General features: G+C 44.2%; 1 protein-coding gene across 7 annotated transcripts in view; it reads left to right on the top strand.

Annotated features, from left to right (window-relative positions):
- The first annotated feature begins 478 nt into the window (after nucleotides 1-478).
- Nucleotides 479-23,325, top strand: part of CACNA1E (calcium voltage-gated channel subunit alpha1 E) — a 493,362-nt gene continuing 470,515 nt past the window's right edge. For all 7 annotated transcript variants that reach the window (XM_072733249.1, XM_072733244.1, XM_072733250.1 and 4 more), the window contains exon 1: nucleotides 479-568. The gene's annotated coding sequence lies outside the window, so the exon portion shown is untranslated. The remainder of the gene's footprint in view (nucleotides 569-23,325) is intronic.

Raw genomic sequence — 23,325 nt, 5'->3', positions numbered from 1 at the left:
TGACGCGCGCGTCCCGCCCCGGAGCTGTTTGCTGCCCCGGCCCCGCCGCCCCGCCGCCCCGCCCGCCCGCAGCCCCGGAGTGCGCGCGCCCGCCGGCGCCGTCCCCGCGCCTCCCCGCCCGCTCCCTCGCCGACCCGCGCGCGCTGCCCGAGCCGGGACCGCCGCCGCCCGCTGGAGAGTCGCCTCCCGCCGCCTCCCGCCGCCCCGCGCCCGCGCCCGCGTCCTGCCCCGGTCTGCGCCCTCCGCGGGGCCTGTGCGCGAGTTGTCTTGCTGACTGTCAGAAATTTCTTTTCCACTGTGTGGGCAGGAGGCAGATTCCCCCCCCCCCTTTTAACTGTCTTCCTTCCGTTTTATTCATTTTCTCCCCCCCCCCACCCCGACCCCCTCTTGCCTTCCTTCCCCTGCCTGCCTTGGGTTGCTCCTCCACCCCCCCTTCAATTTCACCATCTCTCCGTGCCCCTCCCCCCCACCCTTTTGCTCTTTTAAAATAATTCAGGGATGCCTGGGGAGCCCTAGCACGCCGTCCCCGTGCCCATCCAGCCGAGCGCCGGCCCTGCGCGAATCCCAGGTAAGCCCGGGTCTGGCGCCGCGCCTCGGTGCCCGCGCTGCTACCTGTTGGGGCGTGATGGGCGGCGGGGACTCCTACTTTGCCCGGCGCTTCTCGGAATCCGGCTCTCCGCCAGCCTCGCCTCTGCGAGCGCGGCCCTCGCCCGGCAACTTCGGTGGCGGCCTCCGGGCGTGAGAGAGCCGGGTGCCCTCCGGCCTTCCGCGGTGAGTGGCGTGCCCTTGCCCGGCGCCCCGGCCGGCGTCTCGCTCGTGGGTGCGCCCTGGCCCGGCCCGCAGCAGGGGAGGCTCGCGCGCCCCCGGAGCGCCGCCGGGCTCCGAGCAGGTGTCGGCCGCCGGGTCCTGGCGAGCCTCGGGGAGGCCCCCCCACGCCCGTGCGCCAGCCTCCCGCACCCGGCACTTTTGCGCGGGGTGGGGGGGGGGAGGACCCCTCGAGGGGAGGGCTCGCCGAGCAGGGACTGGGCTTCCAGCGAAGTTTCTGTGAAGGATGCTGCGTGCGCCCTTGGAGGCGTCCCGGGAACGGCAGGCTGGGAGTCTGGAGGCGCGGGTCCCGCGGGTGGCCAGGGGCCCCAGTTCCGGGAGGGGACCGACAGTTGGGCCCAGAGCAAGGAGACTGACGGGAGTGCGGAGAAGAAGCCAGCCTACTTAGAGTGACTTGCTTTTTGACAGAATTTGGGTCCCCCAAGTGTGAGGGTGGCTGTGCGTCCTTTTCCTGGGATGGAACTCCCGGTTCTTTGCGCCTCTTTGCTTTGTGCACTTGCCTGGGAGAGAATGATGGGAACCCTTCGAACCCCCCCTGAGATTGAGGCATCCACCTCAACCCTGGGGACAGGGGTGGCAGTTTGGCCACTTGCCCAAGAGGGGATTCTCCTTCACCCTGGGTTTGTGACTCTGGGGCCCCTCAGGGTGTGCCATTCAGGCTGAGTGGGTGGGCTGGTGGCCAACCTCTGGGGGCTTGTAATGATGCCCTGCCTTTGGAGGCCCTGGTGGTGGATTCTTACTTACTCTTGGGGGACCCCAGAGCTGCCCTATGTCACTAGACATCATCCTTGGAAGAAAGGCTGGATGGAAGGAGCCAGGATGGCTTAATCCAGGGAGGTGTTTTCCTGAAAGAATAGGATGTTTGTGATGCTTAGGAGCATGGCTTAAAAAAAAAAAAAAAAAAAAGCATGGCTTTATCTTCACTGACATCAGAGCCAGAGAAAAGAGGCTCTCTTAACTCAGCTGGAAATTAGAGTAGACACCTCCAGGGGAAAACTTCCTGTTGACAGTTTCAAGAACAATTACTAATGGAAAATGTGGAAGTTCCTCTTGTGCAAATGTGTACGTCTTGTAGGATTGTGCAGCCATCTCCAGAGCCTAGAAGAAGGCAGTCTTTCTTTGATGTTTGATTCCATTCTACTCTTTTCTCACATGCTAAGTCTCTGGCCAGCTAAGAGGTGTTTTTTGTTGTTTGTTTTTTTTGCTGTTGTTTGTTTTCTACCACTTCGTAGGAATGAGTAATCATTCCTAATTTATTGTGCAAGCCAGGACACTTTTGAGAGTGGACAGAGACACTAGCAATAATTACACAGGCACAATAAAGGCTGTCCAAACAGGGTTGAATGATTGCCCCACGAGTGACTATAGGGTCAGAGGTAGGGACGGTTCACGAGGCAACGAATGTTACGTGCATATCATTTGGGTCTTGCATCTTCCTTCCTAGCATCATTCTTTCTGACTCAGATCTCAAATGGACTTTATTTCACTTCCCTCTGATAATCCAGCTCTGAATACAAATCTCTTTCCCTTGATGAACTCTCTCCCCAGCTCCACCAATCCCTCCCCAAATCCCATTCCCAGAGTGGGACTTTGTGCTCCGACTGCAGGGATTACAAGCAGAGGGTGATTTACATGGAGCTGTCTGCTTCTCTGTGGTATTTATGAGCTTGGGGCTCCTGGGAGGCGGTCGTCTGCCAGGGATTCAAGTGTTGTGTTGATGGCAGTGTGATATGTAGTGACCCTCACAGTCACACAGTTGAGTTATTGGATTACTGCTCTCATACCTCCTTGGCTGTCTTGTGGCTGGGGGTGAGGTATGTTTGTCTTGGTTTAAAACTGATAAACTCATGTTCAAGGGTCATCCTATTGCAGGGAAATACCTGGCTTTTATTCCCTTGCTGGTGTGCAGGAGTGCTGAGGATTCTTCGGGGATGTATCGGTGGGTCATACCTTCATTCCCCTGGGAGCCCGTGGGTCTGTCAGGCAGCCAAGTCCCTGCAGGGCTTCAAAAATTTAGCTACCATTGATTGTTTACTATTTTCCAGATATGATACCAAGCAGTTTTTAGACTTTGTCATAATTGATCCTTAGCCAACCCTGTTAAGTAGGTTTCCCCATGTAATAGATAAGGAAATCGAAGCTCAGAAAAGTTAGTAACTTCTCAAATTCACCCACAGGGTAGGGGAAAGAGCTGGGATTCAGACCCAAGGCTAGCTGAGTCTCTCCATGCAGTGGTGTTTTTCGTGCTGAAGTTGATGTGGTCAGTGTTTGGCTCACAAAATTAATCCCACCTGTTTGGAGGTCTGGGGGAGATGGATAGTTCTAGAGTGGGGTGGATTGGGGGCAGTCCACTTGTCCATGCCTGCCCAGTTCTTGACTCATGTTGCCTCTGTCCTTTCTGTCAGCATTGCCCTTTCTTGGTGTCCATGAGGTTTGAATCTCTTCTTCCCTGCCCTGCTGCTTAGAACATCACTGTAGGGGTCTCTTTCCTGGATCCTACTCCAGGGAACTTATGATTACCTGGGGTGGTAGGATTCTTTCTTGGAAACACAGAGCATGTTACGGTATGGTTTTTAGTATCTGTCTACACTTTAGTTATTGAAGCTTGTCTCTCACAAGATCACCATTGAGTGAATCCAGTTGTTTCAGAGACTATGACCTGAACTTGGAGAGACCATCCCTACCCAGAAGTAATTCTGTAGGTTAGCAAGGGAAGCTGACCAAACCCAACTGGCATATGTTGGCTGGGTACCTCAGATTCTTTATCATATAGGTGAAAACAGACTGTTAAGTAGATAATCCCAGACATTGTTTGCACCTATTTATCATTCCTCTTTACCCTGTAGCACCGTAATCAGCCAGACCAAGAACAGCAGCGTGCTTAGGGGGAAAGAGGGCATTATCAGGGTGGGGTGGGGTAGATGTCAGAGCATTGCCCTGGAAGACTTACTTGACTTCTAGCCCTAGCTCAGCCCCATTAAGTAGCCATGTGGCCTTGGGCAAGTCATTCACTTTCTTGGGCCCTTTTTATCTTGCCTGAAAATGGAGGTTGGGCAGATGCTTCCCAGGTATGTCCCAGTTTAGCAGTTTAAGATCCCCCAGTTCCAGGTAGCTTTGTACTCTGTGCTCTGCAAATCCCTCCCCTCTTTTGGTGAAGCTAGGGGGGCACCTGGGCTGATGGGTAGGCATTAGATGGAAGGACCATGAAAGAGGCATTCCAGGGAGGAGCAATGACTGTCCTCAGTCTCCTGTGGGTAGGCTTCAGTCCAGTTGTGTCTGGAAAAATGAAGTTGTTTATCTGACCAGGGGGGAGACTTTGCTTCTGCCTCTTGTTACCATGCACCCCCAGTAAGTACAATACTCTGCTACCAACATCTGCTATATACCCTGAAGGATGACCTAAGCCCCGGAGAAGGCGTGGGGTGGGAAGTAGGATGCTGGGAGAAGGTGGTCTATAAGAAAAAGGGGGAAGGGACACAGTCTTTTTTTCATGGCACTTACAGTGTGTTGGGGAGCCTGGATCTGGGCCATGGGAAGAAATATACATGTGACAAGCCATAAAGCCATCTGGAACCAAAAGGCTCATTATGGTAGAGAGTTGGTTATCCAGTCCCTTCCTGGCAGAAACAAAGGTGTGGGGGGGTCTTTCTCACTGTCATCTGGAAAACTTATACTGGGGCTATAATCCTCATCTCTCACATGAAGATTCTAAAGGGTTCTTCCAAGCCGTGCATGGACATATGGGATTCTAAAGGGTTCTAAAGTGTTCTTCCAAGCTGTGCATGGAAGAATTGCAGTGAATGAGGTTCTAGAACAGGATTGGGCTTTCCAAGGGAAGGCCTTCCCATTTATGTTTATATGGTATTCTTTGGAAAAATTCATCATACGGAATCACAGAGCCTCTGCAACTACACTGATCACACTTGGAAAAGAAATTTTCCCGCTATAAATGCTAGCCTGGGATTGAGGTAAAGAGGGAATGCCCTGGATTATCAATCTAGGGTTAGCATTGGCAGCAGCAGCTGTGTGGACATTGGGTAAGGGCAGAGAACCGGGGAGCTGCAGGGGGAAGGTGTGACGCTGTCTTGGGCAAGGGCCAGGTACCACACCTGTGGCAGGGCAGTGACTCCATCCCCATGGGTTTTTATACAATTTCTAAACTGGGTAACAGAATCTAGAGCTACACGGATGGGTGCACCTTTTAATGGTGGAAGTATCACTATTGTTGCAAAAATGCAACAGTTGTCCTGATGTCCAGGTAGTTCTTTGTGTCTCCTATACTGTAGAGGCGATCTGTGTTTATGCTTCTCTCATATATCTTTGAGGGGGTCCTCCCTTTCTTGTGAACCACATATGTATGTGGCCTTTTTCTAGGAGGAATGGGAAAATAAAGATGAAAATGACATGGTTCTCACTCTCAAATAATTGGTTTCTAGCTCCCAGTACAGTACATTGGAGAAATCTTTCTTTTACCAAATTATATGTTATCTGACCATGACATAGTGGATCTGGTCTTGCTCTGGTCCTTACTGGCTGTAAACCACAGACAGACCACTTAACCCCCTGGGCCTCAGTTGTGTTATCAACACCCAGGCCCAGGCCCCAATCTTACAGAGCAGGGGCCTGGAGCCTATTGTTGCTTGAGATTCCTTCCCATTCTAAGAGCGATGACTGTTCCATGGTTTTGTCTCATCCCTTTTCTCCCCCTCTTTTTGTTCTTTGTCTTTCCCTCTTACCTTGTCATATGAGAAAATTCCTTTTTTGTTTTCTCTATTTACTGAACAAGAATTTTATTCTTTTTCTTTAATTTAAAAAGTGGTGAAGAACATTTTATATTTCTGCTTAAAAGAAAGTAAATTGACTCTCTCTTGACTTATTTGGTTCTTGATTGATGTTTTCTCGAGTATAATGATCCTCCATACAGACAAAGTTTCATGCCTTCTTTAGTGAAGAGATTTGCAATGACAGGTGAACACATATCCAACAACCTGCTTCTCTTTTTCTTGCATCTCAGACTCTAGGTTAATGAGCCGTTCAGCACTGAAGTCTGAGTTCTGGGTACGTCTGCTTCTGTACCCAGGCAAGGAAAGTCAGCCTGCCAACCTCAGAACCTGGGCACTGGCCTGGAGCGGTCCCCAAGGTGTGTGGAGGAGAAGGAGTCTGGGCTGGGAGGTAAAGCCCCAGATGAAGCCTCAGCTCTGTTACTCAATGGAAAAATCACAGCCTGTCCCTGCTTGCTCTCTCTCTCCCTTCTCTTTCCCTGCCTTCGTTCCTTCTGCAAATGATATATCCTGAGTGCCAGTTCTGAGCCAGGCAGTGATTTGGGTTCTGGGAATACAGCAGTGCACAAGGCAGAAAAATTTCCTACCTTTGTGAAATTTATATTCTATTACAGGGAGAGAGAGACAATAAATAGACAAGTCAATTTGTAAAAAAAAAATGACTGTGATAAATGTCACTCAAGAAATTAGGGTGACGTGGCAGTGACTAGGGTAGCTCTTTAGATTGGGGTGTCAGGGAAGGCATTTGAGGAAGTAATACGTTAAGTGGAAGATCAGAATGGCAAAAAATGAAATAAGATCCATAGCACCAATTCTCTATAGCCATTATGAGGAACAAGTACAATTGCCCAAGAAAGTGTTTTGTAGACTATAAAATAAACACAGCACATTTTATATTTCATTAGGCAAAATTCCTTGAGGGCAGGCATTGTGATTAGTTAATATTTGCGATCTCAGTACCTAGCACAGTAGTGGATGTGGGTTGAAAAAGAATTAGGTTTATAAAATTGGGAGTTCAGAGGGGATTTTTAAGAAATAAAATAAGATGGGGTCTGTGGCAGGTCTCTGTTAAAAGAATATTCTTTTCACTCTTGGCACTACTGGTTTTTCCTGGACATTTGTATATACACTGCTCTGGGGAGAGTGGAGAGGTTCTCAGAGAAGGGCGTCACCAGGGCAGAGTGGGTCGGAGTGGGATGAGAAATACAGAGGAAGTAGACTTCCCGAGGAAATCCCATATTGCTTTTCTTGCTTTTCAGGGTCTTCTTGACCTAGTGCAGAGGCTAACTTCTCTGAAATTGGGCAAAGATGCTATAGGCTCACATTTGCCCTCCATATCTGGCGGGGGGCGGGCGGGGAGTCTCCCTTTCCCGTACTTCTGCAGCCTTTGTCTTCCTCTGGTCCTGGAACCTGGCTCATCAGTTGTCCAGAAGACCTCAGTCCATTCTGCTGATTGTTGGCTGTGACTCTGTAGACCTGTTCCCCTCCCTACCATCTTGAGGGTTGAGTCAATGTAGCCCACCTACTGCATCCAGTGAGTCATGGCTTTTCAAACACCTAGGTATGAATCACTCAACTTGTAGCCCTTGAGATGTCTTGGGTGACAGCTGAGGGAGAAGACTGTGCCTGTCCCTGTCCCTCACCTTGTTGTTGCTTTATCATGCTTCCTGCTCTTAGAACCTAGAGCTCCAATCCCACAGCCCAGCTCTAGGGCCATGAGACCAGTTGTTGGGGTACGTGTAGAACATCCTGTCCCAAAGTGCGGTTCCTGGACCAGCAACATCAGCATCATTTGGGCATCCTGAATCACAAACTCGGGTTGGGGCAAACCTTCCAGGTGAGTCTGATGGGTGTTAAAGTTTGAGAAACAGCGTTAGAAGCATTGATGAAGGGATGTACAGAAACATGGTATATCTTACACCTGTTTGGGATATAGGAATTGTTATTTTTGCTTTATTTATTGATTTGAGTGAGAGAACAAACAGGGGGCAGGGGTGGAGCAGAGTCGGGGGGGTAGCAGTGGGAGAGGGACAAACTGACTCTGCACTGAGTGGGGAGCCCAACACAGGGACCCTGAGATCATGACCTGAGCCAAAATCAAGAGTTAGACACTTAATTGGCTGAGCCACTCAGGGGCCCCAGGACTTGTTATTTTTGTTTTTTAAGAGCAAACAAAAGCCTCCAGAATCCAAGATTCTGGAGGAGCTGCTGGAGCCCAGATTGGCCCAAAAGCTGGGATTACTTTAAGATTGAGACGCTTAATTAAAATACAAATATTTCTAGAGACTTCTGTTACTAACCATTAAGACCTGGTGCTCGTTAACACCTTAGGGCTCATCACAGTAGTCTTCTGAGATGAGACCTGGAGCAAGCCAGGTGTCAGTGGTTATTTCCCGGGCACTTTCACTGCTTGGTCATTTCGCCCCTGATTAGCTTTGGCTGGGTTCTTCTTCCAGATGGGAACTGAGGGGCTGATCCTTAAATGCAGGTGCCTTCTCGTCCCAACCCTGGCCCTTTCCACTTCTTATGGTACTCAGTCTCCCAGAGAGATTTCCTCCCCGCCCTTTCTGCAGCCATTATCTGTATACCGATGACTTCTAAATTTGTTTTCCAACCCAGGATTATCTTTTGAGTTCCAGCATTTCCCGCTGACTACTGGACATTTCTCCTTCATCATTTCGTAGTATCTCAGACTTCCCTTGTCCCAAACTGAGCCCTCTATCACCTGCCGTATCTTGTCTTCTACTTGTGTCACATTTGTTATTGTTTCATTGGCTAAACCAAGTCACAGGGCCAAGCTCAGATGCAGTGTGCAAAGCTCCTCCAAGAAGCAGACACCAAGATGGGATTAAATGTGCAAAGACTTTATTAGGGGAAATACCTATCAAAGGTAATGGGGAGGGAGCCAGGAAAGGCTGCAAGAGCTATCAGGGCACTATGCAAATCTGACCCTGAGTGATAGAGGGAAAGAAGGTTGGGTGCAAGGGTCTCAGCCTGCTGTGCAATCTAGAGATGCTCAGCAAGGCTGTTGGGAAGCCCTTGGACTAAAGTAAGCCATCAAGTGGGTTTCATGTCTCCCAGGAGTGAGCCTGCCTTAGTGTGTCTGTTCTGCTCCGTCTGTACAAATGCAGTGATGGGTTTCAGAGTCCAAAGCTGGGTCTCTTGGTAAATTAAGTGCTCTGTTGGGGGATCCTTTTTAGGATTAATAGTTTAAAAATTTATTTAGGGGGAATAAATGTTAACATGTCTGCCAGGTATGCTATAAGGCTGTTGCCAGACCATTACTCAAAACAGTTTTTCATTATGTTCCAAATTTACACTTGTAGCTCAGACCTCTCTTATAAACTCTAGACCTCTTTATCCAACAGCTTTCTTAGGGTCTCCACTCGGCTGTCTCAGAGGCGTCTCAAACTTAGGATCAGACTCAACTCTTGATCTTTACCACCAAATGCTTCTCCTCCAGCTTTCTTTATCTTGGTGGGTGGTGCGTTAATCCACCCAGTAATCCAGGGGTCACTGTTGATGCTTGTACCTCTCCGTGCCCTTAGACAAGCTATTATGAAATCCTGCCAGACTAACGGCTTGACCCTGTATTCTTCTCCACTCCCACTGCCACCACCCAGAGCAAGCCACCATCATCTTTTACGTAGAAAGCCATAACAGCCTCCTAACTGATATCTCTACTTTCTGTCTGGTCCCCGTTACAGCTCGGTGCTCTATCTGCTGTCTTACATAATGCTGAACAGGCCACTTCTGTTTGAAATCCAAGTTGTTAGCAATAGCCTATATGCCATGTGTGTTCTAGCTTTCTCCTGTCTTCAGCTTCAACTCTACATCTCTCTCCTTTACTTACCAGCCTGTTGTTAGCCTAGACTCCTTTAGAATGTGCCCAGCTCTTTCTCACCACAGGGCCTGTGTACATGCTGTTCCCTCTCTATAATTCTTCTAGCCTCTAACTTTCTACTTCCCTGGTGACTGCCTACTCATCAATCCATTCTCAATTTGATGTCATTTCTTCAGTGAGACCTTCCCAGACAGCCATCTTCCCCAGCAGCCTAGTTTAGGCTCTTTCATTGCACTCTTTTATACTATCCTACATGTTTATAGAACTCACCCCAGTTGATTGTGTATGTTTAGTATCTGTGTCCCTAAGGTAGAAAATTTCTTGAGGATTGGGCCCTATTGTCTACTGCTGTGCCCCAGAGCTCAGCACAGTCCTGGCACATGGCAGTAGCTCAGTAACTGTTGGTTGAATGGATACAGGCCCAAGTGAAGAAGTAAGTAGGAGAGATTGGGTCTTATGGTGATTCACCCCTCCCTGTCCCTGGTTCAGGGTTGAGAAGGACCTGGGTTGCCCAAGAGGAATTGAATGCTCTGATTCTAGAATGTGAGATCCTATAAGGGAAAATTGTGTCAGGACTCAGCTCTGTTTCTCTCTGCACACTGCTTGCCTTCCTCCCTCATCCTCCACTCTGCCCCTATCTCTCTCATTACTGGACTGAGGATGCCTCTAAGGTGAACCACCAGCTCCCAAAGGAGTAGTGCTAATCAGCTATCTGAGATGGCCCAGAGAAGCTGGGGCCCATTTATTAGCTTCCCCTCTGACCTGTGAGGGTCTCCTAGTCCTAAGTCTGCATCCTAGCTTCCTCTAGCTATTACCCACTATTTCTTTCTACCATGGCCACCTCTTCCCAGCCCTCTATCTTCCCCTCTTCTCTGCCTGTGTCCAATTCATGATGGCTGAAGCTGAAGGTCAGAACATCCCCCAGAATGTCAGAACAGGTGTTAGTCATCTTGGTGAGAGGCTGGTCACCCAGGGAGTGAGCAGAGCCTAGTGCTGCCTGGTCAGGCGAACCCAGGGAAGGTGCCCGGGGAACCAGGCAAACACAGTCTGAATGTGTGGCTGCATAGCTCTGCCCCCAGCTGTTGTCAGGCTCTCTTCCCTATGCGGTGGGGGCAAGGCTTGCTGGCATCCTAGAATTGTTGTTGAAGCTCTGTTGCTGGAACATAAAGCTGCCTAGGTCCCTGTGACAGGCTTTCCTAGTGGGTGGGTGAGTCCACAGAAGTGTCAAACAAGCAATAACCTAGCAAATGGGGACTCGGTTCTGTGGTAGAGGACTTAGAGCACAAGTCCTGGGGGCAGGCGGCTGTCAGGGTTCTGGCTCTCCCATTCAGTCCTAAGTGACTCTGTGCAGGACTTATTTTCTTTGAATCTCAGCTTCCTTGAATGTGTGTAGGAGTAGTACCTGCCTTAAGGGATTTATATGCCATTTGAGTCAGTATAAGCAATTAACAGATATTAGCTAGAGATTATGGAGACTTGTTTTGGGTCAGAGGATGGTGCTGATCTCTCAGGGGAGGTGAGAGGAGGGACAATGGCAGGGAGATCTGGCTGGGCATGTTATAGTGCACTGGCCACCCTCTTAATCTGCTATCCTATAGCATCTCAGAGCCTCGAGCTCAATAGGTATAACCGTGACTAAATGAGCATGTAAAATATTTGAGGGAGGCAGACAGTGTGGGTTGCCTTGGATCTCATCCTGCTAGGCATGGCTTTTGTAGGCATGTAAAGTTGTGGGGATTTGGGGGATGCTCATTTGTAAAGGCCATTCCAACCATTAACATAAACACAGTTCAATTTAAAAATACAGATTGCACCCCTATTTTATTCCTTTACTCTGCTTTTTAAAGTTTCATAGCAAAATTTTCAAAGTCCAAATATCAAGTGCCAGTGAAATAATTTGCCCTGTAAACTGTAGGGCTTGAAAAATATGTATAATGTCAGTAGTTATGTGGGAAATAACTCCTGATAATTTTGCTGTTTTGTTCAGCCTGTAAAGGTAGAGGATGCTTGAGGTTTGCATTGCTGTTAGCCTACCATTGAAGGATTGCAGTTGAAAATTGAAGCATTTTATTTTTTGTTTTCACTGATCCTGAAACAATCTCCTATTCTGAGGGGTAGAAGGACCTTTGAGGGAGCCCTAGCAGATGTAATTATACTCTGGGCCTCATCCCAAATCCTGTACATCAAAAAATGATCAAACCTCTACTACAGTGATTCTTAAGCTTAAGAAGTCATAGAATCCTTCAAAAACTTGGTGAAGTCTGTGGACTCAACCTGGTGAAATATACATCCTAAATATTCATATAATATCAGGGGACCCGAGAACCTCATAAAGCACATCCTATTTGGAGCCTGGGTGGATCACTGCAGGTTGAGAATATTCTTAGCATCATGAATCAGCCACAAGAGGACTGGGCAGAGCTTAGAGGACAGAGATGCCAGGTGGAGAGGCAGGTCTGGGGTTTGCCCTCGCTGGAGCTTCTGGTGTACAGGACTCATGCAGCGACGTTTCCATCCTCAGCATGCAGACTCACCCTCCCTGAGGATGCCTCCTGCCCCTCACAGGGACAGGGGCTCCCTTCGGCAACTGTGGGCCCTGATGCCATCCAGAAGGCTGGCTGTGCGTCAGCTTGGCCCACAGGAAGCGATCCATAGCGACATAGCAGAGGGTGGTCTGGAGGGTGAATGACATCATTTCTTGGCTCCTTTCAACATGAACTCTGTAAAAAGCCCGTAGAAGGGGCTTTCCTTCCTAAGATGCCCTAGTCTCTCCTCTCTGACCATCTTCCAGAGTCTCACCTCCTCTAGGAAGCCTTCGGCGTCTCTCCCACATGCCCCCTTTCCATCACTGCTGTGAACCCTAGTATCATTATGGCCCTCCAATCCCTCTGTGTCATGTGCTCCCAGACTCCTTGTCTTTTTTGGTTAACCTTTCAGCTGTAGGACTTGGCTATGCAGTTAGAGGGTAAGTTCTTTTTTTTTTTTTTTTAAGACTTTATGTATTTATTCATGAGAGACACAGAGAGAGAGGCTGAGACATGGGCAGAGGGAGAAGCAGGGTCCTTGCGGGGAGTCTGATGTGGGACTTGATCCCAGGACCCCAGAATCACGACTTGAGCCTAGGGCAGATGCTCAACACTGAGTCACCCAGGTGACCCAAGGGCAGGTTCTCAAGGTCAGAGACTATACCTTCCACCTGGCTACCTGGAGGTTCAGAGTGGGAAGTTTAAGAAGACATCAAATCTGATATTTAGAAGAGCAGCCAGGAGAAGCAATAGAGCTCCTGTGACAGCTGCAGGGACTGTGAAGGGCGAGTCTGCTGGAGATGACTGTGTTTTTAAAACTCCTCTTTCCACCCCCAGAAATGGCTCCATTTCTCTTCTCAATGCAGTACTATTCCTCCAAAGAGTTGATTGTAGATGGCAGGTCCAGATACTCTCCCTTTGTTTTTTCCTCTTCTTCTTCCTTTTTTAGTTCTTTTTTTTTTTAAAAATTGAAGTATAACTCGCACACAGTGTCAAATTAGTTTCAGATGTACAATATAGTGATTCAACGATTCTATGTGATACTCTGTTCATTACAATACGTGTATTCTCTTCTTTTGAAATTAGCTTTTTATTGTGGAAAGTTTGAAACATATACTAGGGAGAACAGTATAATGAACCCTCAAATAGTTACCACCCTACTTCAATAATTATTGATTCCTGACCAGTTTTTTTTTTTCACCTAAATCTCCCTACTTTACCTCCCCACTGGATTATTTGGAAGTAAATCCCTGTCATTCCATAATCCAATCCATAAATATTTAGGTACCAGTCTTCAAAAGATAAAGGACTAGAAAAATAACCATAATAGCATTATTACATTCCTTCAAAATCATAGTATTTTCTTAGTATCTCCAGGTATCTAGGTGGTATTCAAATTTCCCCAATTGTATCTTGTTATTATTTTTTAAAATTTTTAGCAGTTTTTTGGAATCAGAATTCAAATAAAGGCTACAGGTTATATTTGATTGAAAGCTGTCTTGAGTCAGAATCTGTAGGTTTCTTCCCCTGCTTTGTTTTTGGCCCTAGAGTTTATTGACGAAGCCTGGTTGTCTTTTCAGTAGATTTTCCCATACTCTGGATTTTGCTGGTTGCACCTCCATTGTATTGTTGAATGTTTTTGTTACCTGTATTTCCTATAAACTGGTACTTAGCTCCATCTGACTCAGATTTGATTTTTTATTGTTTTGTAAGTAGGCTTCCTAGGGAGAGGTGTGTACTTCCATCAGAGGCACATAATGTCTGGTTGTCTCTCTTATGATGACATTAGCAGCCACCAAAGATAATTACCTAGATTAGGGTTGGCAAACCTCTGTGCAGGCCAGACGGTAAATCTTTTAGTTTGTGGGCCATGCGGTCTCTATCACAACTTCTTAAAACTGCTGCTGTGGTGCAGCAGCAGCCATGGCCAATCCATAAATGAATGGGCATCTATGAGTTCCAATAAAACTTTATCTACAAGAACAAGCGGGTAAGATACAGCCCAAGGTCCATGGTTTGCTGACCCCTGCCTGGATTCTTTGTTTCATTAGGGGCTTGCAAAATGTTGATATTCTAATCCTGTCATTCCTTTTTCGTTTATTAGTTAGAATAACTTATAAAGAGAGATTTCTCCCTCTATTCTTTTTGAATTCTCTTTAAATGAGGCTCCACTTTTCCCTATTCCACCAAAATTGTGACCATCCTGTTGACCATCCTGTTGCTACATCCAGTGGTTATTTTCAGTTCTCATCTGCAGATGCTTGGACTAACAGCAGCATCTGACCTTGCTGATCACTGCTTCTTTCTTGACATGCTTCACTTGGTGTTCAGGATGTACATCACTCCCAGTGTTCTTTCCATGCTATTGGTCATTCTTTCTCAGTGAGTTTGTTAGATTTTTCCTCATCAGCCAAATTTGAGTGTTGGATACCCTAGGCTCAATTCTCAGACCTCTTCTTTATCTACAATCTTTTATCCAGGACCCTACTTGTAGATGGCTTTGAAACATACAAACATCTAGCTACAAACATGTGTATATTAAATATCATATTTAAAAGGACATTAAATATATACCTCTAGCCCCGCCTTCTCTCTGAACACCACATGCAGTTGCCCATGAGATATTTCCACATAGATGTCTAAAGAGGCATGTCAAACCTTACTTGTTCAACTATGGATTCTTGACCTTCTCCATAAAACCCACTCCTTCTTTAGTCTTCTGTGTCTCAGTTAATAACTCCATCATTCTAGTAGCTTCAGCCAAAAAAAAAAATATGAGCATCATTCTCAATACCTCTTTTTCTTTCACTCTGCATATCCAGTCTGTCAGCAAATCCACTTGGTTAAATCGTCAAATATATCCACTTTCTCACCAAGCTGTCCACCTGGTTCAAGCTATTGTCACGCCCCTCCAGGACTGTTGCAGTAGGCTACTACTCCTTACTGAGGGTGGTCCAGTGCTCGTGCTTCTCTACTTGGAGTAAATTCCCAACCTAGCAGCTCTAGGCCCCTTTTGAAGACTATGTCAGTATTTCTCATTCTTCGGCTCAAACATGTCCAGTGGTTTCTTACTCATTAAGAGTAGAAGCCTGAATCCCTAAAATGGCATACAGAACCCTCAAAGGTCTAAAAGCCATTGCCACCCCTTATCTCTCCAACCTCCTGTTTTGTAACTCCTCATGTATCTCTGTGCTCCCATCACACAAGCTCTTGATACAAGAGGCAACTCTTTGTCTCTGGCTCCTTGCACTTGCTGTTTCCTCTGCTTGGAAGGCTCTTCTGCAGATATTAACTTGGCTTGTCCCTTACCACCTTCAGGTCTTTGCTGGAGTGTCACCTTATCAGTGAGGACTTCCCTAAGTTGAAGTCTGAACTGCTAATGAAACTTCAAGACTAAAAGGGGAGTCCTGCTGATTTCTCTCTCTCTCTCTCTCTCTCTCTCTCTCTCTCTCTCTCTCTCTCTCTCTCCATGCAGGAAACCCCAGAAAGAGACCTTTTCCGCTTTCCTTAAAACATAAGCTCTCAGAATACTCTGGGTTGCTGCTGGATTAGCTGTGGTTCCCAGAGCTTGGGGCTTATGCAGAGGTACCCTCTTTGGATTCACAGCCAGCCTTGGAGTGTTTTCTTCTAGGTCTTCACTTGTGACTTCTGTTTCAATATGTTATTCCAAGGCCTGGATCCTGGAGCTTAAGTGGGCCCAGAGAAAGTCTGGGGTGGCTCCCTCTCAGGGGCTTTCCTTCCTTCACTCTGTCTTCCGGGGATGATCGTGCCTTGGTTTGTCTCCATTCATCTATGTGAAAATCGTGTCTGTCATTTTGAATTTGAGTCCACACTGGACATATGGAGAAATCTGGTCCCTGCTGGGGGGAACTTGGATGATGTCATGAAACAGATATGTCTGCAAGGCTGATACCCTGGAGCCTTTCCCCAGCCAAGCTGCTCATAGTCCATTCCTTGGCCCTCACCTTATAGCATCGCAGTCTCTGAACCAGATGGGGCCATAGTGATCACCTAGTTTAACCCCCTGAATCTCTTCTGCAACATGTCTGCTAAGTAGCTACCTAGACAACTTGCTACTTTTAAAAATAGCCCATTCTATTTTAAGATAGGTCTAATCACTAGAAAACTATTTAGACCTTCAACCTAATTGAGTCTCCTGTTTATCTTCTTGAAGGGATACTACCAGTAATGATTCTTTCAACACTTATTCCTAAAGCGAGGGCTTAAGTGAAGATAGAATCAGTTAAGAACCCACTTACTCGTGGCGATATTCTTAAAGGCAGGAACCCATCCTATTGGTCTCTGTATTCCCAGCACTTGGCATTGTGCCTGAATATAATAGGAATGCAATAAATATTTGTTAAAGATAATAGTAAGCGAGGAACCACTACTTATGAAGCACTTACAATGTGGCCCTCTATGTTCCTCAAACCAACCCAGCACAGTAGGCAGTGGTGCTATTATCATTTTATGGTTGAGGAAACTGAAGTATAGGAGGGCCAAGTGTGTGTTGGCCCTCCAACACATGGCCTACTTAACCATGTGTGTTAAGCTAGTGTGACAGAGCTGTGAAAGGGAGACCTCAAACCCAGGGAGCTGATGCTAGAATCTGTGTTCTTCATTGTATTATTTAAGGTTTCTTTCTTTCTTCTTTCTTTCTTTCTTTCTTTCTTTCTTTCTTTCTTTCTTTCTTTCTTTCTTTCTCTTTCTTTTTAAATTGTGGTAAAATATATATAACATAAGATTTATTTTGTTTCCCACATTTAAGTGTACAGTTTAGGGGCATTCAGTACATTCACACTATTGTGCAATCATAAAGTCCTCTAGAACTTTTTCGTCTTTCCAAACTGGAACTTCATTCCCACTAAACAACACTCCCCATTCTTCTCCCTCTCCCAGCCCAGCTAAATATCCTTCTGCTTTCTGTCCTTATCAATTTGATGACATGAGGTACCTCATACTTCTAAATAAATTCATGTAAGACTTGTCCTTTTATGACTGGCTTATTTTATGTAGCATAATGTCCTCAAGGTTCATCCATAGTCAGGATTTCCTTCCTTTTTAAGACTGAATAATATGTATTGTATATATATATATACCACATTTTGATTATGCATTTATCCATTGGTGGACATTTGGATTGCTTCCCCCCTTTGGCTGTTGTGAATGATACTGCTATGAATATGGATGTACAAATAGCTGTTTGAGTCCCAGCTTCAGTTCTTTTGGGTATATACCCAGAAGTTGAATTGCTGAATTATATGGTAATTCTATGTTTATGTTTTGAGGAACTCTCATACTGTTTTCCATAGTGGCTGCAACATCATTCCCACTGGCAATGTACTAAGTTCTCTACAACTTCTATTTATTGATCATAATAATGGGTATGAAATGGTATCTCATTGTGGTTTTGATTTGTATTTCCCTAACGATTAGTGATATTGAGAATCTTTCCAGGTGCTTAGTGGTCATTTGCATATCTTCTTTGTAGAAATGTTTATTCAAGTTCTTTGCCCATTTTCAAATAGTTTTTTGTTGTTGTTGAGTTATAGGAGTTCTTTACATATTTTGGATATTAATCCCATATTAGATGTATGGTTTGCAAATATTTTCTTCCATTCTTTCCATTCCATTCTGATTGCCTTTTGACTTCATTGGTACTATTCCTTGATGTACAATAGTTTTAAATTGTGATGTTCACTTTTTCTATTTTTCATTTGTTGCCTGTGTTTTTTTGTGTCATATCTAAGAAATCATTGTAAATCCAGTTTCATCAAGTTTTTCTTTTTTTTTAAAGATTTATTTATTTATTCATGAGAGAGAGGGAAGGAGAGACATAGGCAGAGAGAGAAGCCTCCCTGCAAGGAGCCTGATACTGGACTTGATCCTCCGACCCAGGATCACGCCCTGAGCTAAAGGCAGATGCTCAACCGCTGAGCCACCCAGGCCCATCATCAAATTTTTCTCTTATGTTTTCTTCTAAGAGTTTTATCATTTTAGCTCTTACATTTAGGTCTTTGATTTATTTTGAGTTAATTCTTTTGGTATATTTTTTTTATTGGAGTTCGATTTGCCAACATATAGTATTACAACCCAGGGCTCATCCCGTCAAGTGTATTTTGAGTTAATTTTTATATGGTATAACATAAGGTTCCAAATTTTTCTTTTGCATGTGAATTATCAGTTTTCCTAATACCATTTGAGGAGACTGTCCTTTTCTCCTTTGAATGGTCTTGGGACCCTCGTGAAAATCATTTGACCATATATGCTAGGGTTTATTTCTGGGGCATTTAATCTATTCCATTAATCTTTTTGCCTGTTTTTATGCAAGTCTACATAAGCTTTGAAATTAGGAACTGTGAGACCTCTAACTTTGTTCTTTCTAAATATTGTTTTGGCTATTTCTGGTCTCTTGAGTTTCCATATGAATTTTAAGCCTAGTTTTTCTATTTCTGCAAAAGCTGTAGTTGGGATTTTGACAGGGATTGGATTGAATTTGTAGGTTATTTTGGGTGGTATTGACATCTTAAGAATATTAAGTCTTCTAGTTCAGGAACACAGGATATCTTTCTATTTATTACTATCTTCTTTAATTTCTTTAAGCAGTGTTTTGTAGTTTTCATTGTCTTTATTCTTAAAATTTCTCTTTATTTAAAAAATTTCCCTTAGTTACTTAGCTCCCCTCCTAGAAGATAAGCACTGTTAACCATTTCTTCTGTATCCTTCCATTTCTAGATATATAAATAAAATTATAACATATAGAGTCTTCAAAACCAAATAGTAACATACATAACTGTTCTGGGCTTATTTTTCCACTTAATAATTGATCTTGGAGATCCTTCCAAATTGGGCACTGAGATTTGCCTTAATATTTTAAAAAACTATATACATTCCATAATTTATTTAGCTGATACCTGTTTAATGGGCATACAATGTTTCTTTTTTTGTAATATTTTGCTATTAATGCTTCAATGAATAAACGTATAAAAATTCCATTTGCACACATGAAAATATATGTGTTGGAATATTTCCTAAAAGTTGAATTGTGGAGCCAAGGAGCAAGTTTAAAATTTTGCAGTGTAGCCCCAATTACCTCATGGAATTTTTACCAATTTATCAATCTAGTGGTATAGTGCCTGTTTCCTGGCATTTTTGCCAACGTAGTGTTCATTAAGCTTTCTGGTCATTGATTATCTAAGAGATGAAAGTAGTATCTCCTAGTTTGAATGTGTATTTCTTTTATTGTGAGAATAAACATCTTTTTAAAAATATTTATTTATTCATGAGAGACACAGAGAGAGAGGCAGAGACATAGGCAGAGGGAGAAGCAGGCTCTCTGTGGGGAGCCTGATATGGGACTCAATCCCAGAATACTGGGATCACAACCTGAGCCAAAGGCAACTGCTCAACCACTGAGCCACCCAGGTGCCCCAACATCTTTTCAAATAAATTAGAGTCATTGAGATTTCCCTTTCTGTGAATCGATTGTTCGTATGCTTTAAGTATGTTCTTATTGATTTGTAGAAGTTCTTTATATATTAAGAAAATTAGTCCTTTGTCTCTAGAATAGATGCAGAAAATATTTTCCTAATTTGCCTTTTGAAGTTAGTTTTTATGACCGTTTTTACATTTTTATGTAATTGAATGCAGCAGTCTTTTAATTACTGCTTTTTTTGGTATATTTTTTAAATTGGAGTTCGATATGCCAACACATAGTCTAGTGCTCATCCCGTCAAGTGCTCCCCTCAGTGCCTGTCACCCCGTCACCCCATCCCCCCACCCACCTCCCTTTCTGCTACCCCTTGTTTGTTTCCCAGAGTTAGGAGTCTCTCATGTTCTGTCACCCTCACTGATATGCATTTTGGTTTTGTATTATGCTAACAAAGGCCTTCACAACTACAAAAATTATACATTTTTTTCTTTTAGAATTTTTATGGTCTCATTTAGATCTTTGATTCATTGATAATTATTTATTTATTTTTTATTGGTGTTCGATTTGCCAACATACAGAATAACACCCAGTGCTCATCCTATCAAGTGCCCCCCTCAGTGCCTGTCACCCATTCACCCCCAACCCCCCGTCCTCCTCCCCTTCCACCATCCCTAGTTTGTTTCCCAGAGTTAGGAGTCTTTATGTTCTGTCTCCCTTTCTGATATTCCCTACCCATTTCTTCTCCCTTCCCTTCTATTCCCTTTCACTATTATTTATATTCCCCAAATGAATGAGAACATATAATGTTTGTCCTTCTCCGATTGACTCATTTCACTCAGCATAATACCCTCCAGCTCTCCTCAATGATCTAAAAGGCCGTATTTTTCATAGGTTTCTAGGTCTTTTTCTGCATTTACTATTTTCTATTGATCCATTTGTCTGGTTAAATTCTAGAATGCATGTTTTAATTAATCCAGTTTAATAACATGCCTTAGTATGTGGTAGGGCTAGTTATCTCTCATAACATTTCTTTGTCAGAATTTTTCTGGATATTATTGCTTATTTGTTGTCCCATATGAATTTTAGATTAAATTTATCTAGCTCTCCCTAAAATTTATTGGTAATTTTGTTGAGAATACATTTAGTTTATAAATCAACTTTAGGAGAATTTACATCTTTGTGGTGGTAAATTTTTTTAAATCCATGAACATGGTATGACATTCCATTTGTCCAATTTTTCCATTTCTTGTGTCCTTAAATGGTGCTTTCCATTAAACATTTCTTTATTATCTTGCATACTAATTGTTAAATTAATTCCTAGGGTTTTAGTTTTATTTTCATTTGTTATGGTAAGTGTCCATACACTAACTACGACAGGTCTCAGTTAACCTGAGTTAACTGAGGTTAAAGTAGTTAACAGTTACTTAACTACAACAGGTGCTCTTAGGGACATAGTCACTAGAATTTTCCCACTCTCCTGGCCCAGGGTGCTACATGTCTCTAAAGAAAAAAATCCTCTCAAGCATTGCTACTTATTCCAAACTTATTCAATGATTTACCATCTGTTTGATTTTCTGAGTAATGGGTCTGTGTCAGGCTCATTATTATCATCTCCTGTTTCCTGAAAAGCTCTTTGATGTATGTGATTTCATTTAATTCTTACAACAATCTTGACACATTAAGGTTTTTGAGAGTATTAATTCATGTCCATTTTAAGGAGAAATTAAGTTTTGCTTGGACAGATTAAGAAGCCCACCTGAGACCACAGAAGTAGAGATAGGCTGGGCCAGAACTCAAGCCTCTCTATATTCTAGTCCAGGTTTTTATCATCACTCTCCTTTCCCCACAGCCCAATGCTCTTATCCCATCTTCAGGAGGAGCCTTTCTTTGTCTCTTCTTCCAGGATTGCTCCCTATCCCAATCCTTTCCCCCTGAAGTCCACAACTTGCTGCTCTGCATGCGTGTAGGGATGGGCCTTTCGGAGCACTCGGAGTACTCGGAGCACACCCCACAGCCCAGCTGAGAAATATGGGGGTATGGTGATGACTTTTGCTGCTCTGTCAATGTTTACTGAAGCAGTAGTTGGGAAAGTTTGCCATTCCCAGAGGTTGCACTGGCAGGCCAACAGCCTAAATTGTCTCATACTGCTGCCTTGATTCAGAATAATGAAACACTCCCATCTTCTTCTCTTGTCTAGATGAGGATTAAAGGCAGCTTCACTTTTCATCTTCACAAGGGTTTGGATTATGCTCTGAAGGAGGTTCAGTGTTCCCTTCTTCACAGAGAACCTTAACCCAGGCTGCAATCTGCTAGACTGCAAGGGACCTTCCAGTACACCAGAGACCAGGGCTGCAGGGAGCAAAGGGGAAATCCTCAGCCTACTGCACAGAGCAGAGTTTCAGTTATTTTAACCTCCTGCCTCCCTTCCTTTCTTTATTCTTCTTCCACTAGTTTCAAAAGTATTCATTGCTTTCTACTTTGCTTCCCACCTCTGACTACCACTAGATTTGGTTATGATGACATCTATCATTCATTCATTGATCCAACAAGCTTTTCTTGAATGCTAGCTCTATGTCAGGAACAGTTCCAGATGCAGAGGATCCAGCATTGAATGAGACAGTGTCTCTGAGCTCAAGGAGGTTGGAAGAGATAAACAATGAGCAATTAATCAGGCATAGTAAAGAGTACCATTAGGAAAACAAAACAAGGGGATGTGAGAGAGAGCATTTTGGGGATCTCTTTCAAATTAAATGGTCAAAGGAATTGTCTGAAGAGTTGATATTTGACTCAAAACTTGAATGCTAAGAAGCTGGCCATACCAAGATCTGCATTTAGACAGAGGGAAGAGCAAGTGTAAAGGCCCTGAGGTAGATGCAAGTGTAGTGTGTTCCAGCAATAGAAAGACTAATGAGGTGGGAACACTGTGAACAAGGAGGAGAGAGGGAGAGAAGACATCAGTGAGGGAAGGCCTTGTAAAGTCATAATAAGGAATTTGGCTTTTAAGTACGGCAGGAAGATTTTGGAGAGTTTTAAATAGAGGAGTGATGTGGTCTGATCCATGTTTTTTTTTTTTTTTTTTTTTTGATCCATGTTTTAAGACTATTCTGGCACCAAGAAACAAATATCAAACTGTTCCTAGCAACATTATTCATATTAGCTGAAAAAATAGAAGCAGTCCAATGGGTGAAGGGAAGTAGGAGGTACAGGATTCCAGTTATGGAATGAATAAGTCACAGGAATAAAAGGCACAGCATAGGGAACATAGTAAATGGTGTTGTAATAGCATTGTGTGGTGACAGATGGTAGCTACACTTGTGAAGAGCACAGCACAACAGATAGAGTTGTTGAATTACCACTTTGTTATACACCTGAAACGAATGTAACATTGTGTGTCAATTATACTTCAATTAAAAAAGAAACAGAAGCAGGACTCCTGGGTGGCTCAGTCAGTCGAGTGTCCAACTCTTGGTTTTGGTTCAGGTCAGGTCATGATCTCAGGGTCATGAGATGGAGTTCTGTGCCAGGCACCACATTCAGGGAGTCTGCTTGAGTTTCTCTCCCTCTGCCCTCTCCCTCCCCTCATGCTTGCTCTCATGCTGTCTCTCAAAATAAATGAATACATCTTAAAAAAACAAACAAAACACCAAGAAGAAACCCAAATGCTCATGAACAGTAGGACAGATAAATAATGGACTGTCATAAAAACAGTAAAAATAAGCCAACTAGAGCTAAGTATACAATGTGGACGAATCTCGTAAATATAATGCTGAGTGAAAGAAGTGCCACACAAAATAATACATACACTATTATTCCATTTATATAGAGTTCAAACATTAGCCAAAATCTAAACCATAGCTTTTAGAATTCATGCTAAGGTAGTAAACTGTAAGGAAAGCCAAAGAAGTGATCCCCGTAAAA

The sequence above is a fragment of the Vulpes vulpes genome, chromosome 13 (assembly GCF_048418805.1).
Source record: "Vulpes vulpes isolate BD-2025 chromosome 13, VulVul3, whole genome shotgun sequence".
Taxonomy (NCBI): Eukaryota; Metazoa; Chordata; class Mammalia; order Carnivora; family Canidae; genus Vulpes; species Vulpes vulpes.
The sequence above is the reverse complement of the archived record's forward strand: the minus strand, read 5'-3'. Positions and strand labels throughout refer to the sequence as shown.